This window comes from Rhinolophus hipposideros (genome assembly GCF_964194185.1).
Source record: "Rhinolophus hipposideros genome assembly, chromosome: 11".
NCBI lineage: Eukaryota > Metazoa > Chordata > Mammalia > Chiroptera > Rhinolophidae > Rhinolophus > Rhinolophus hipposideros.
Window position 1 is genome coordinate 63558279 of NC_138057.1, and position 17045 is coordinate 63575323.

Consider the following 17045-nt stretch of genomic DNA (forward strand, 5'->3'; position numbering starts at 1 on the left):
TTTATCACATTTTGTATGTTTATACTTCAGTGATCGTCTGGTCAATATCCATGCTTCATGCTTCCAATGATAATGACTGCTTTATTCATTGCTCTACGTCCAGCTACTATAGCACAGGAACTGGGACTGTACACAACAAAGGCATGGTGAAAAACGAATGACCCTAACTCTACATGGAAGAGCAACAGACTAGATCAGTGTTTTTCAAATTGCAGTTTTGATGGCCAGTTACAACCAGCCCTTTTTGAAAAATGAAAATGTACAAAATACAGAAGAAAAAAATGAGGAGAAAAATCAGAGTTTACTGCATGTAGTAAATAGCATGAAATTCTAGTTTTATTCATGTATGTATGACCATTTCTAACTATGGTAAAAAAAAAAAAAGTTTGAAAGATATTAAACTAATATCCCAATACAACTCTTCTAACTTCCCACCAAAATGCTCAAGAAGATGAATAAAATGGCAAAATTTGGCAACAGTACTAGAAAGAAAAAGCCAAAATCAAGGCATTACTTCCACTAACTACACTCTGTTAAGTATGGGTAAGAAGCACATTCTGGAACCACATGAATCTGAAAGATGCACACAGCACCTTCTGAACTTTAACAAGACAGGTGCTCTGATGGAGGTATAAAGAATCCTGAGTCTAACCCAGAAATGCAGGTCAAATGACCAGATAAATACAACGCCATTCCCCAACTACATGGGAGGCACCTGTCAAGCCAGCCAAGCAAGGGGCCTACCTGGCCAGATCGCTGATGAAGGCTGAAACTAATTACAGACACAAAATAGTGTTGCAGATATTATTGCAAAATAGAATACAAAATATAAAGTCTATACTTAAAATTTGTAAGGTGAAATATATAAAAATTTATTATATATATATATATATATATATATATATATGTAAAATAAAAAATTGGGAAGGGATAAGAAGGCAAGAAAAATAAGGGCCTATTAAATGTGTGGTGTGCAGAGGAGTATGCAAAGTTAGTTACTTCTTTGACTTTGAGAACCAGAAACACATAGGCTTATGAATGTATTTGGAAACATAAAGGCTATCATTAGTAAGATGACAACTAGACTTGGGCATTTCAAAACACTATGGCTGTATGAAACAAACAATACACAGAAAAAGACAGAAAATAAAAAAGAGCCAGAAAGAATATTACATTGACCCATACAAAAATATAATTTTCATAGGTCAAGAGTAGTCAAATACCAATAATTTGGTATGATTCAACCTATCCACAATGATAAAAATGATAGCTAACATATATCATACAGTGTGCCAGGCATATTTAAAGCATTAATTGAAGATTTGTGTATGTGTGTGTGTGTTTCTTTTGTTTTTTCTTTCACAAATAGAGAACTGTAGGCCTAGAGCTATTATGTAATTTATCTAAGGCCATGTGGCTGAATATGGTGAAAAAAGGCAAGCCGGGGCATGTTTACACAAAGCTATAGTACCTTTCATAACAAAGAGAAAACTTAAGGGTGAGAATTAAGATCAAACATATTGATTAAAACAATAAACGTAAAAGTAATAAGTTTCCCTATAAGAATTCTACTGAGGGATGGCCGGTTGGCTCCGTGGTTAGAGTGCAAAGCTCATAACACCAGGGTTGCCAGCTCGATTCCCACATGGGCCAGTGAGCTGCACCCTCCACAACTAGATTGAAAACAACGACTTGCTGTGGAGCTGATGGGTCCTGTTCCCCAATATTCCCCAATAAAATGTTTTTAAAAAAAGAATTATATTGAAATAAAATCAATTAAATGGTGTTTACAGGCAAAAATATATTAAATAAAATGACACCAAAAGTTTAAAATCAGAAGGATGAGTGACGTTGTAAAGACAAAAAAAAAAAAAAAAAAGGAAAAGAAAAGAAAAGAGGATTGGCAACATTAAGATCAGGAAAAAAGTAGAATATAATCCCAAATCAATAGGAGTTTATTTTATATTAATAAACACATAGTAAAAGCATAACAGGAACCTTTCTGTTTTTAATATTAGGTTAACACATAGAATTTGCTATAAAGAAATTGACAAAAGCCCATTTATACAGCAAGAGAGACTACAGGACGAGTATCAGTCTATGACGGCTCAAGTACAGAATCAGGGCATAGAGAATGCGAATGATATTATTCTAGTGGCTGAATTAACAAACATATCTGTTCACCTAGAGAAAACCATGCTCTTTTCAAGCATCAGAACACAAAAACCCTTAATCAACAAGAAATAGAAATTGTATAAACTTTACTTAGTTACCATGATAAATAAAACCAATAATCTAGGCAAAAGTTTACATACGTACAATAAGGCAATATTCAACCAAGTCATATTGAACCACTACTGTTCCCAATGAAGTCAAATATCAACAAGAATGTTTACTTTCCCTGCACTGTTTTAAATTTTTACAGTGATTTGTATTAGCACAAAACAGAATGTAAGCTAGTTCCATTTTTTTAAAAAAATGCTACTTTCCCATGAAAATTCCTCATTCCCTCAATAATGACTGACTCAAAATTAAAAATTAAAATACTGATTATTTTAAAGTTATTGAAAATGAAGTACGACACATCAAAATTGCCAACAAGGTTGATCAATTTCTACACTTATGTAATTTCATCATTTAAAACAAATGACCTAATTTCAATTCAAGAAGAATCAGACTTTTGTTTACTTTGTTGATTTTTTTTTCCAGTCAAATCAGCGTTTCTTTTCCTTAATCAATGTTTCCTTCCTCTTCCATCCTCGCCTCCCAATTTCACTTAACTAATTCATCTTTCAAGCCTCCGTATAAATGCTACTTTCTCAGAGAAACTTTCCTCACCCCTCCCAGACAAAGTCAGTCTCCCTTATACCCTTTCAGGACACCCTGTTTATCTCCCTAATTCCAGTCACACTTAGACTTAATTGTTCAGACCTCATCTCCTTCACTAGATCCTAAATCTCATGCAGTCAAGACCACATCTTACTTATGCTCAGGAGCCAGTAAATATATTCATTTTTTATTCAAAAAATATCAGTTCAAACAAAATTTTTATTCAAAAAAATAATTTGAGTTTACTACGTGTTAAGCATTGGGAAAACAGCAGTAAATAAAACAGGAGTGTAAAAAAATTAATACGTCCCCTCATCTAAGAAGTCAAAAGAAGATAAATATAATGGAGAAGAAAATACCAGGCAAATCAGATAAATGAAAAGGGTCCTACAATTTTAAATGTAGTAATTCCAGAAGACCTCACTAGAAGGTGACATTTGAGCTAAGACATGAAAATGATGAGAGCAAGCAGATGGACACACAGGAACACAGCATCCAGAGCCTCCAGGCAGATAAGCTGGATGGGGGACAGTCAATGGCAAAGGCCTAGAAACCAGTCTTACCTAGAAACCAGGTAAGTTCATGGAGATGGTTTAGAGGAAGGACAGGACTCCGTGAACATCAGGATCTAAAGATGGTCAGAGAAGCACAAACCATGAACAGACACAGAAAAGAAGCAAACAGAGATAGGGAATGATTAATGTGATGCATATTAACTATTGTGACCCTTAAGTAGTCATTGGCAATTTTACATGAAATCTACTTTAATGGCATGTGTACTATGATACAAAGCAGAATGCTATTAAATATTCAGTAAAATCAAATATTTTAAAAACTGCAAGAAATTATCCCCAAATGGAATAAGAAAGTATTCTTAAGTGGTGGAATTGTGGATGAGTCTCCTGTACTTTCTAAATTTTAAAATGAGCTCATACCATTCATTTTAGAATTTGGAAAGTACAGGAGACTACCAAATGGAAATGAGTTATTATTTTAAAGAATCATAATAGGCTAGAAGGAAAAAGACTAAGAACAGATTTATTTTTGTTTTATCTTACATGCGAGAAGGCATGCCAATATAATTATCTGAAATGGAACTACATCTTTAACTGGAAAAGGTATTTTTTAAACCAGGGAAAGAACTAAGTTATACTATATCCTACTTTTACCTTAATCGGGCAATTCAAGCTTAAATTTACTTGACCAGATCCTATTAACCCTCATGAGGAACCTGTTGGAGTGTCTCAAAGTCTGGTCTTTAGGCTGCTGGGGCTTCCAAAGTTTTTCTGAGTTTTTCAGCTTGTCTTTTATAGTAGTAATGACAGTAATAAGGCACTCACTGCTGTTTGTCCTGCAGTAAATTAAAACTATATTTGCAATTCCTCTCAGCCCCCAAACCACTACCAGTCTTCCAAATATTTGCAGAATATTTTTTTCCCTTTGCTGAAATGAATTGTTTCACGGACTTTTATTTACTCCAAAGAAACATCAAGCTGAACCACCTCGTCAAGAGAAGCCATAGTGAATGCTCAATGAATGTTAAATAACATAAAACTATTTTAATCACCTGCTAGAAAGAAAAATAACAAAGAATCAAAATGCATCTTCTTGTCCTTGTTAAAACACCAAGTTTATCAATAGGGAGAATCGTTTCACAACGTATACATATATCAAATCATCATAATGTACATTTTAAATATCTGATGATTTTATTTGTCAAATATACATTAATAAACCTGGCAGGGGAGAGTAACAAAAATAATTTTTTTAAAAAACTGAGTATATACCACTCTTCTCAATCTAAAAGTTCTCTCCAGCTTATTACATAAATTGCACTGGCACAGTCATGCGCTACATAAATACATTTCACTCAATGACATATATGATGGTGGTCCCCTAAGATCCTAACGGAGCTGAAAAATTCCTATCGCATAATGACATCATAGCTGACATAACATCCTAGCACAACGCATTACTCACGTGTCTGTGGTGACGCTGGTGTAAATAATCCTACTGTGCTGCCATCGTACAAAAGTACAGCACAGACAATATGGACAGTACGTAATACTCGGTAATGATAATAAATGACTGTTACGAGTTTATGTATTTACTACACTAAACTTTCTATCGTTATCTTAGAGTGTACACTTTCTAGTTAAAAAAACAAGTTTGCTGTAAAACAGTGTGCCATGTTATGCTGGCAGCAGCTTCATACATCCCATGCTTACCCATGTCTCTTGACTGCATCTTTTTCTCTCGTGCTTGATTTAACCTCGTGTTATTTTATAAAGTTAGTATAGCCTAAGTGTACAGTGTTTATAAAGCCTACAGTGGTGTACAGTCATGTCCTTCACAGCCACTCACTTCTCACTCACTGGCTCACCCAGAGCACCTTCCGGTCCTGCAAACTTCGTTCATAAGTGCCCTATACAGGTGCACCGTTTTTTATCTCTTATGCCATATATTTTTCACTATACCTTTTCCATTTTAGACATGTTCAGATGCACGAATACCACTGTGTTACAATTGCCTACAGTATTCAGTACAGTAACATGCTGTACAGGTTTCCACCCTGGGAGCAGCAGCCTCTACCATGCACCTCGGTGTGTAGTAGGCTGTGCCAGCTAGGTGTGTGTAAGTGCACTCTATGATGTTCGCACAATGATGAAATCGACTAACCACACATTTCTCCGAACATATCCCCATTGTTAACTGGCACATGACTGTATTTACTTTGACATAACAGTTAATCCTGAGTACTGCCAAGCTCTGGCTTCTCAGCTAATCTACCAGCTGAAAATCTCTGCCTACCTGCTTCACTCTATCAATCCTCATACTCTCATGTCCCTTCTCTCTGTTATTGGCATCAACATGCCACTTTTTGGTTTTTGTCCCCAATAGCTTTCAACACCCTTTACTGGCCTTTCAAAACTGACCCAAAGCAAACCACCACTCTGCCACAAACCGTAACCTGTCACTCAGATGCGGTGCCTGTTCTTTCCTCAATTATTACTCTTCTCTGTGGGATGAGGTTTTCAGCCAACTGGTCCACTGAGGACAGATCCTGCTGCAAATCTTTACTCCAAAGGAGAGTTATTCTCTCCATCCTCAGATATTCAGATGGCACTTGGAGTAAACCTCGGTTTACAATATTTCTCTCTGTCTGCCTGACCTTAGGCATTTGTATCCATGGCTTTCCATTTTTATGAGCTACTTGAGAGCAGGGTGGTTGATTTTTTCCTTTTTTTTTTTCTTTTTCTTTTTAATTTTAGTGTCCTTAGCCAAGTATAGGGACTTAACCATAGAACTGCTCAAAGATTTCAGCTACATCAAACAGGGTCTCATGTAAAGTGACTAGGGAATCTAGAAAAGTCAGTCATCCTGCCCCAGACTTTGAACTTGTAGGTCTCCATGTCTACTCAGAAGGTCAGGAAAGCTCTGTGGAACTACAATAAATTCTGGGTACAGAATGAATGCCTCATTTTCTTGACATGACAACAATCCCTCTCCCAACAAATTATAATCCAAGATGGCAAAGCAGCCCCTTAACAAAAGGCAGTTCTGTGTCAGCTGTGCTACTCCCTTTGGAAGAACACTCCATCCCTATCCTCTTCTGATTGCTGACTCTGAAGGGGGTCCTCGTTTAATACTCCCACAATGAAACCTGCCTGTAATGAGTAACTCCACCGATTTTCTCTGCTCCAAAAGTGGTTGACAAGCCTTCCATGAGTGCCTTGTTTTCCACCTAACAAAAGGTTTGCAGATGCCAAAAACGTGCTCTGAAATGCCCCTCCTCCTCCATCCAAAATCCAGATGGAGAAGAGTCCTTGTGGAAACAATATTCTCTGCAATATTTGTTGTCTTGGTGGTCACACAGCTGGAAATAGTTTTCTTGTTCTCTATTCATAACAGCCAGATATTCATATCTCTCTGACAAGAACTCTTAACCAAGTAATATCATGCTTCACTGATACAAGAAGAGCCACGCAGGCTCTTTGGACCCACGGTGGTGGCCTCAATAACAGCCTCTGTAAAACCAAAGAGAATAGAGGCAGGAGGGAGTGTGTGCACATGCAGACACACACATGCACGCATACATAAACATATCTATGGGCACATATAAATAGACACACACACACATATCCCACATATATATCAATACATACAAAAACAAACATTTTTGTAGGTTTCTATAAGCAAAGGGACAAGTATGAATGGCTATGTAACAAATTGATGACAAAGGGGTTACGTCTGATGCGTAAGGTTGAAGTGAAAGAGGGAGATTATTACACTTACTTTACACACATCCATAGGCTTGATTCATTACAAAAACCATCCATTTTCATAAGTGAATGCAGCTACTTTCTTCTGGTCAGATCACTTTCTACTGTGTTCATGTCCCTAAGTAGCTTAAGCAAGATAAGTAAAACGCATTACCAAAGCAAAGTACCACGATAGCGTGACCTCAGATCAGGTCTGACTTCCTGCAAACAACAGATTTGGATTATTCTAGGAAGCAAGTCACACACTGAATACAGAATTTCAAACACAAGTTGGGTCAAAAGTAAAAATATCCAAAATGCGATGGAAGCCAGCCAGCATTACAGATACAACACAGCTATGTCTGTCTCTAGACTTGACAGCTCACAGGTAAATCTGGGCAAAACATTTTAAGTTTATAAAAAAGATGAGAACCCCAGGCTGTCTCCTTCTTCTTTACTTTTTGAGGGAAAATCTAACTGACCTGAAAATACTGAGACTACTTTGAAGAAAACATTCCTAAAGTTGAAGAATAGCTCAACAAACATGCTCCATGTTCGAAGGATTTCAGAAGAACTTCTGTTGTTAACCTAATAGGAGTATGATAGAATGCAAGCTCCCTAAGGGAAAGGACCTTACTACATGTCTTGTTTTCTACTGTTCCCCAGTACATAGTAAGTGTGCAACAAATGTCCACTGAATATGGAATAAACATTTAATTTTCTTTAACATTTAATGTCCCCATAAGTCATTAATAATTAACAACAATGCTACGTTAAAAATCATACTAGTTTGCTGGGGGGAAAAAAGCCATGGAATTTAAATAAAATCACGACCACTGCCACCATTCCTCCCTTCACCTCCCACCCCCACCCCCCCAAAAAAAATGAAAAGCAAAAATGTATCCTTCTAAGAAATAAAATATACTAACCTTGGGCTCCTTCAACTTAATTAACTTAATTAATTGATTAAACATGCCAAACCCAAGTTCCCTTGCAGAAGATTAAAAAAACTGCTAGAAGAGTCATTCTACTTGTAAGGGTAGCTGACCTAATCTCCTTTAATTATCAGTCTCCTTCATGGCCCAGAATCTCCAAATTCAAGGTCAATTAGAACACTTACCTAAGTCAGCTCCACCTTCCACAAGCAGCTTGACAAGCCATCTATTTATTCCTACCTGTGACAGGTATTCGGGTGTGAGAGGAAACTTACAGAGCTGCTGAGTGTGCCTCTCCCAAATGGATCACAGAGTGATTCTTTCTTACAGATAATGAGCTAGACACCTTAGCTCTAGAAATTTAGGGTGGGGGAAAGGAGATAACCAGAAAGAAGGTTCTGAAAGAAGTCTTAGTCTACAGTATTGAGCAAACTACTTCTATTGGAAGTTAAGGATTTGGGAGGGGTGTCAGTCCTCATTGCAGTTCTCAGGGTGCAGCTCCCTCCCTGCCTCCTCCCCACTACCACCCCCTTTACAAGGGCATTAACCCCATTTCCAAACCAATAATTCTTTCCCTTCTATGCTACACTGTGCTCATATACTATGTTTAACATAAACAGGGTCAAGAATGCTGGTTGCCATTGGAATCATGTTTAAATTAGCATTACCCAGCAGACCCTTCCCTAAACAAAACTAAACTAAGCTAAACAAAATGCCTTCTTGGTCAGCTCTGTGCCTGGACAGTCATTTTAATCCACATGCTCAAAAGGCCTCACAAGGTCCAGACATAACACAATAGCATCATTAATTTTTACTAAGTTAAAGTTCTCAAAAGTACAAAGAGCACTATCAATTTGGGGGGCTATGGGGAAGAAACCACAAATTCATTTATTTTGCCACCTTTATATAATCTGGATACGCTGGCAGCAATACCCTAGAACCCACTAGCCATGAGCTACAACCAAATTTCACAGAAGACAAGCCCAGTCACCTCTCAATCATTTCACCCCTCACTATGCCCCAGTGTGTGTTACTCAGTGTCTTCCTACATCTTGGGGTTAAATGATCCTTTCTCCTCCCCATCTCCACATAACACAACTCCTTAAAACAACTTCCAAGTCCCCCCACAATTTACCACCTCATGTCTTTCCAGCTTTCATTACCCTGGACTCCAACCACATTTTCACTTCCCCACATTCATCTTTTAAGAGACACCTCATTTTCATCCTTCAGGTCCCTTTTGTGAAGTCTTCCCCAAAATCAGAATTTAATTTTCCATTCCCTGGCATGCCAAGGTTCTTGGATGCTGCAACTGTCACAGTTATACAATCCAGCTGCTCCATACTGAAGTTCGCTGCGTCTCCTCCCTCTCAGGACCCCTTTATAGAGTGTCCGTTTTATCACCTTTATCCCGGCTGCTAGAGAGGGAATTCAGTAATTGCTGATTGAATTAAAATGTCTTCCTTCTCTCTCAACTCTAAGACCTCCATAATAGATCTCCACGAAACAGTTAAATAATAACACAATAGGGACTTCAGGGGTAATATGATATGTAAAAAATAAGACATCAAACAGGAGTATGATGCCGAGTTAACAAGGCAAGAATAGACTTTCAGGCTTTAAATCAAGAGCTTATGTTCAAGTTTTTATTACATCACACTTCACTTTCAAAATAAATCATGTTCCTCAATTGTGTATGCATATTGGTACCAGAAAAAATTAAGAAAAAGCAAGACAGGCCACACATCAAGCATAGACATTAAAATCTTGACCTCAAACTGAGTTTCAAAAGTCTTATTATTTCCTGAACACTTGGATTCCCAGTGAGAACGATAGTGGATTCTGCCCAGATGGCGACTTTTCTCACTAAGTATTTGAAATAAGATTTATGGACCTAAAAATCACTATCAGACTGAATGTCATTATGTATCAAAAAGACTTAGCAAGTAAGAATTTTACTTTCTTCGAATTTTCCAGTAGGTCTAACAGGTTCAGTCAGAACAGATTCAGTAAAACCTTGGAAAGACTATGGTACGGCTTTTTAAATCAAATTACTCTTTGAAAAATACTAACTTCAAAGGAAAACAGAAGTTTCAACATCCACGTTGTTGAAAGGGCTGTCACTTGCATTCCCACCTCTGTTATGTTTTCCCATCATTCCCAGGGATACTGAGATCCAGGCTGAGTGCCCACAGCACAGGACAGCTGCTGACCCCCTAAAAGATGATGCAAATGGAAGGAGCGCAGCTCGGCTGTAGGGATCAACTTGACTTCGTGTCAATTTTAAAACTAAGCAGGTTCACACATTTTAAATAATAAGGGTAATGAAAGATTGATCCGAGGGTGGAGAGAGTGTTATTGATACCCTTGTGGAGGAAGAAAGAAAAAAGAGAAAAATCAATTCCCAGCTCAAGGCTCATTCCTTCCCCCCTCCAGGCATCTCCTACTGCTGGTTGTTTTCCACTTTCTTGGCCCTCTTGCCCTCTCACTTCCCTCCCACACTACCCTGTCACACTTCCCTTTATCCCCTTCCTACTGTTCTAACAGGGGATAACTACCCACCCGTTTCTAGTTACTTAGGGAGCAGCAAAGATCATCCATTCAGCCCCTCCATTTTCCAGACGAGGACACCTAGACCGAGAACGAGCTGACCGGACTGGATAAGGTCGCGCCGCTAGGGGACGCGGCGTGCGTGCTCGGATAGTGACAACCCAGTCCTGCCGGGCGCCTCAGCCCGCCGCGCACACTACTTCTTTCTCTTGCTACTCGGCTTCTTTATCCTCAAATTAAACGGTATCAAGAAAAACGCTATCTTAACATACTTATAATGCTGGTTGAATGGGGGGCAAATATGCTTACTCCTGCCCAGATTTGGAGAATCACGGGCTGAAACCACTAGACGGCATAGAGTGAGTGAGTGAGTGTAACGCAATTTAGTGCGACCCAAACAGCCATTAAGTCCAGTATACACCCTTTCCCCTCGGGGATTACTCTTCTATTTGACAAGGGAATATCTGCTTCTGAGAATTTAGCAGTTTTCCCAATGCAGAGTCTCTTTTTAACTAGAACTGCTGCAGGCTTTGAATCACAGGCCTCTCACTTCACAGTCATGCTTACTACCGGCAAACGATACTTAACGCAAGTAGGTGAAACACACGGACTGTTAGCGCCTGAAGGAATAGAGGATTTTACTCTTAAAACTGCAGTTACATGTTTCCAATCATTCACGTTTGCAAATATGTATCTACTGCAATGGGAAACAACGCATTTATAGTGAAACTTTAACAAGAGAGCGCTTGCTGGAAACCCACATTTACGAAAAATACATAGGTTGCCACAAGAAGGGAGAGACAGAGAGAGAAGTAGCAGCAGCAGCAGCAGCAGCAGCAGCGGAGAGCAACCGGCGCCAGACTGAAGGCAACAAGTTCTGGATGCCGTCATTCTTACACATCAAAGGCCAAATGGCAGCAAAGAAAAACAAAAATAAATTTTAAATCCATTCCGCACAAACTAGCCCTACACAAACCAAACGAGGCCGTTCGTTTCAAAACCACCAACTCAAAGCCAGGTCTCTCCCTGGCTTTAGACTTTCCAGTTACTTGCTAAGCGTGTTCGTTAAGCGGCTGGACAGAAACTGAAGTCCTCAGCCCGGGAGACACTACCGAGTCGTCGGGGAGAAGCCAGTGGTGCGGGAGCTCCGCGCTGCGGGGCGCGGGGACCCCCGGCGGTCCACTGCCACCCGACGTGGCTCTGGGGGAATTTCGAGCGCCCCGGGTAAGGCTTCCCTTCCCCCCACCCAGTCCCAGACAACCCGAGGCCACCTACGTGTCACTTGGGCGGGTCCCGGGACGCACTAACCTGGCCGAGGGACAGGAGGGCCAGCGGCCCGGGCGGCAGAGGCAACTTCCCTCCCGGGGCTCGGTCAACTGGTCGGTTAGGGAGGCCAGGACAGCCTCGCCTCCTGCAGGCCGGCTCGCAGGCACGCACACCCCCCCACAGCCGACTCAGGCGAGCGCGCGCGCGCGCACCCACACTCCCACTCGCCCACACTCCCACTCGCCCACACTCGCACGCACACACTGCCACAAAGCCCGTCTGCCTCCGGACAGTGCGATCCTGACACGCTGCTGGGCAGCGGTGGCGACTCGGCAGCCACAGGCTCCGCGCCCAGGGGGCACTGTTCCTCCGCACCCCGCCGCGCCCACCCCTTTACCTGCGCCCGCCGCCGCCGCCCTGGGGCTGGCCTCCAGTCCCCGCAGCCCCTGCCTGGCGGCCAGCCGGTCCCGGCGACGCCCGCCCCTCCGCCGCAGCGCCCAGCCGGGCCGCCCCGGGCGCCCACCCTGCTGGGGTCCCGCGCCCCGCCGGGAGGCCAGGGAGGGCTCCGGCGCCGCGTAGGGGAGTCACGACTCTGGGAGCGTCAACGGCCGCTCGGGCCCTACTACTCGGGCTTTGGCGGGCCGGCAGGGGCGGCCGGAGAAGGGGCGCGGAGGGAGGGCAGAAGAAGCCGCGCGGGCGTCAGCCTCCTTCTTCCTCCGCCTTCTTTCTTTTTCTGCTTAATCCACGTTGCACAAGTCAGCAAGTCCCGCACCCCCAGACTCCCGCCCCCCAGGCTCATTCCCTCACCTGGTGTGACACCCCTGGGGCTTCTACCGTCTGCGCTCTCCCTCCCCCATTCATTTGCCGAACTTCCCGCCCGGCTGCCTAAGCCTCCCATTCATATCTCACCGACCCTCCCTGCCCCGCCGCCTGATCAGACACACCCGCGGCGGGAGACCCGCGGCCGCCAGCTCTGGATCCCGTCCCCACTCCCTCCGGCGCTCACCTCTGCGCGGGACAGCTGGCGGCACGCGGGTGGGCTCCCCCACACATTGCCTTTGCACTTTGTCGCTCTTCTCCTCCCACTTGAAAAGCTCTGGAAAACATTGCGGGGCCCGCAAAACCCCAGAAGTATGGCCTCTCGAGTTCAGTTTCTAAACTTTCCAGAAGGCACAAAGTTTCTCCCAGTGCAGCCTTTAACTGGAGGCTGCAAAGCCGGAAGAGTCGACTTTGCTGCTAGAAAGGTGCTCATGTTTCTATTTCTGAGTTCTCCATCGACTGGGTCTGCAGACCAAAGCAAGTGGGACTGGGTTCCCTTAGTTCTCTTATGTCCATGATCACAAATTTCTCTTCCGCTTTCCCAGGGAAACTTTGCTAGTGCTAACTATCAATGTTAGAATAGTAATTAAGGGCGGGGAATGCACACCTGGAGGTGTGGGCGGGAACAGCGCGAGACTAGGGCCGGGGGATATTCTCGGGAAAGTGGCAGCCACAGAGATTCGCCCAGGACCTACAACAACACCCAGTCAATCGGGGGCTCTCCAGCTGCGCCACCTCCCACCCTTGGCTTCTCAGGATTTCCGGAATGTTGGCAAACTCTGCCTCTCGCTCCACTGCTAAAGCCGCCACATATCAAAAGCAGCTACTTAGGAATAAAAAACTTAGTGAACTCTCGCTTGAAATGGCACAAAGGAGGCCAAGGCAGCAGTACGGCAGGGAACCGGGCAGGGCTGATACAACTGCATCTAAGAAACGCAGAACAGCGAGGGAGGGCTGCACTGGGGGTGGTCACTCGGTAAATTTGGGCTTCACAAAAAGGAAAGGTCGCTGTAAACTGCAGTGGGCAGGAGGGGAAACCTTGGAGGAGATGGAAACTTCAGGCTTCCGGGGAGGGGAGTATGCTTCAGAGCGAACATAACCATGTCCTGCCTGTGACTACTGAGAACCTTGACTGAGTTCGCCTTGTGGTTTTCTCAGGATGATCATGGCTAACCCCTGGCGGCTAGTCAATTACTATCAGAAGCTGCTTCCTTTTGAAAACTACCAAATCCCCCTTTTTAAAAAATTAACTTTAAACGACTCTGCTCTCTCTCCTTTCCTACCAACTTATAAGCTATTTTACAATAATCCACTTAAAATGTGAAAAAAATAGAAATTTTAATGTATGCACAGTACTAATATGTTCATATACAACATGCAGAAATGCATATAAATACTCTTATCTCACAAATAATGAGGAGGTGATCTTACACTCTAAACAACATTATATCAGGACTGATAGGAAGATGTCCACTATAAAATCTAAGTATAATAAAAACTAAACATTGGTAAGAAAAGAATATAAAAGGGGCTTTCATTTCAACAATAGCTCTACTCAGCTCAGAAAAATCACTTAGCTGATTTCCCTGTCTCTTTCTTAGTACACACTCTTTTTATTGACTACTAGGTTTATCAATACCAAAACTGCTACATCTAGTGAAAAAAAATAGTTTAAATTTTTTTAAAATTTATTGGGGTGACAATTGTTAATGAAATTACATAATTTCAGGTGTACAATTCTGTATTACATCATCTATAAATCCCATTGTGTGTTCACCACCCAGAGTCAGTTCAGTTTAAATTTTTATTTTAAACAATTAAGTTATTATTATATTCATAATTATACAATAAGTATTATTAAATAACTATTCAATTAATTTAATAATTGAATATTTTAATGTTTAGTCCTTCCTCATAAATCAAAGGTAAAGTGAAAATGAGTTTCTTGCCTACCACTCAGCTATTTTTCCAACATATTGATTTTATCTCTGACTGTCTTAAGGAATATGACTGCTTCTGCTTTGACTACATATTAATTGCCTTAATTACTCTGTGGTCCTCTTTAACATCAAAGTTCTGTCCACACAAGACGTGTGTATTACCGTGTTTCCCCAAAAATAAGACCAGGTCTTATATTAATTTTTGTTCCATTAGGGTTTATTTTCAGGGGATGTTTTATTTTTTCATGTACAACAATTTACATTTATTCAATTACAGTCATGTCATCTTCTTCTGGAACATCGTCATAACGTACTAAATGCGTCCATCTGGCTGAGATCTTAACTGGGGCTTATTTTGGGGGTAGGTCTTATTTTCAGGGAAACACGGCAAAGAGTTCTAAGATACTTGCTGTAAAACACTTTATTTCCTCTTTATTTGGTCTACCGTGGCCTAAAATGAAATGGAGAACAAAATACAAGGTCAGCCTAGACAGACTGTCTTCCTGACAAATATGCATCTGTCTGAATGCAAGTGCTCTATAGCCAGCTTTAGGTCAGTCACTTTAAAATCAAATCCTGTTCAGCACAGAGATTAGTTCATCCAAATTAGTACTGTGTTCCAAATGGGACAGTTTTGTCATCTGTGAAATGGGCTAATAATACTAGCACAGTCTATTTAATTGGGTTCCAAGTTGTCTTTATCAAAGTAAGATAACATATTTGAACAGCCTTCTTAAAACACTGAAGTGGATGATGTTGTTTCAACAGAGATGGAGGATACCTTGATATACTTTCTTTAATGTTTTTATCTGTCTGTGGCCCTCTTGCCATTTAGACTATTCCCTTTTGTGGATAGTCATTTTAAGGCTCTGTCCTAACCTTCCTCTCTTATCCTCTGCCAAGCCATGTTTCTCTACATTTGTTTCTTCAAATGACTTCAGCAGAGCCAAATCCTTGGACAACTGGTGCCATCAAAAGTGAGAAAAAAATACATTCCGCAAAATGAAGAGAATTTTAATGAGGAATATTTCAAGCAGAGTTTACATTAATATCTTAAGGATATTGTAGACTTTGTCAGATTATTGACATTATCTAGTGGTCCAAGGACTACAATTTGCGAAGCATTTAGGATTGAAAACTTGGTTGTTCACTGCTTTGGGCTGTTTGTTTAGAAGGGTTTGCAGGTCATACCAGTTCTCCTTCTCCCCCCCCCCCCCACTCCATGTTCCCTTCCGTCTGGCAAAAAGCCTTTGAAATTTTCTACTAGAGAGTAATCAAAACTATCAGCAAAAGGATCTGTTGGAAACTTTCCCTCCAGTCTATTTATGTAGAGACTGATTCAAAGAATATATTCTGGTGAAACAATACCCTGAGAGAATTCAGCCTGCTTGGGAAAGTTTTTCAGATGCCCCCAGGCATAGGTGTCTTCCTTTTTTAAATGGGGGTATTTGTGCCTGTCCAGTGTTTGCCCCTTGGCTAGAAAAAAAACATTCTCCTTACAAAACCTTTCTATTTTAAAAGGCCAGTGGCAGAGGTGGGTGAGGCAGCCCAATTTAGTAAAAAAAAATAACGCTCTTCAGGGTAGAAGTGGCTAAGGAGACTCCAAGAATGGGAATTATGGGGATTGTGTGTGCAGCAGCCTTGTAGGAGGACTAGACTGCAATGAAAACGAAAACCCTAAAGACAGTGACTCTGCTCACTTTTTTCTTACCGCATATTTCTGCATGAATTATCTGGGTAATGTCTGAAGTAGGTCAAGAACAAGCAAAACCTGTAGTCTCCATCACCCAAATAAAAAAGCTTCCATCTAACACAAAGGGGCGGGAGGAATTGAAGAAGATGAAAAAAAATTATGAAAATGAAGGAAAAAGAAAATGAAGAACAAAAAAAAAATATGTGCGTCATATATATAATTTTAGAGCTAAAAATAGAGCTAGATACAAAGAAATCATAGAGTCATAAAACAAAAAATTCATTCTATAAAACAATAATAAAATGGGAAATTTCCTAGTAAGACTGATAGTGGAAAAAAAGAGAAAAGTAAAAAGGTTATGAATGAGATTTTAATTATGATGGTTTCATTAGTGTTTTTTAAATACTAAGAGAATATTGGAAACAAAAACAGCTAAAATAGATACTTTTTAGTAAGATGTAAATTAAGAAATTATTGATTCAAAACATTTAAAACATGAGTATATTTATAACCATTAAATAAACTGAATTTGTATTTCTAAATCTACCTACAAAAACAGTCAAAGATTTGATCAGAAAGACTTACCAAATCTTCATAGACAGATAAAATCTATTCAAATAGTTTCAAAGAACAGAAAAAGAAGGAAATCACTGTATTTTATAAGCTAATAAAATCTTGATACCAAATTCACACAAAAACATACAGGCCAATCTCAAAAAAACTGAAAATTTTATACATACAATATTATCAA

The 17045-nt window shown here is 40.7% G+C and overlaps 1 protein-coding gene across 7 annotated transcripts in view; it reads right to left on the reverse strand.

The window, feature by feature from the left end:
• Positions 1–17045, reverse strand: part of LPAR1 (lysophosphatidic acid receptor 1) — a 218936-nt gene that overhangs the window by 118267 nt on the left and 83624 nt on the right. The window contains exon 1 of one of the 7 annotated variants that reach the window (XM_081067696.1): positions 12849–13356. The exons of 1 other annotated variant lie outside the window; for it this stretch is intronic. The gene's annotated coding sequence lies outside the window, so the exon portion shown is untranslated. Of the gene's footprint in view, positions 1–11688; positions 11803–11851; positions 12226–12649; positions 12818–12848; positions 13357–17045 lie in introns of those variants that run through there. 5 more of the 7 variants (XM_081067702.1, XM_081067700.1, XM_081067697.1 and 2 more) reach the window with 5 other exon arrangements.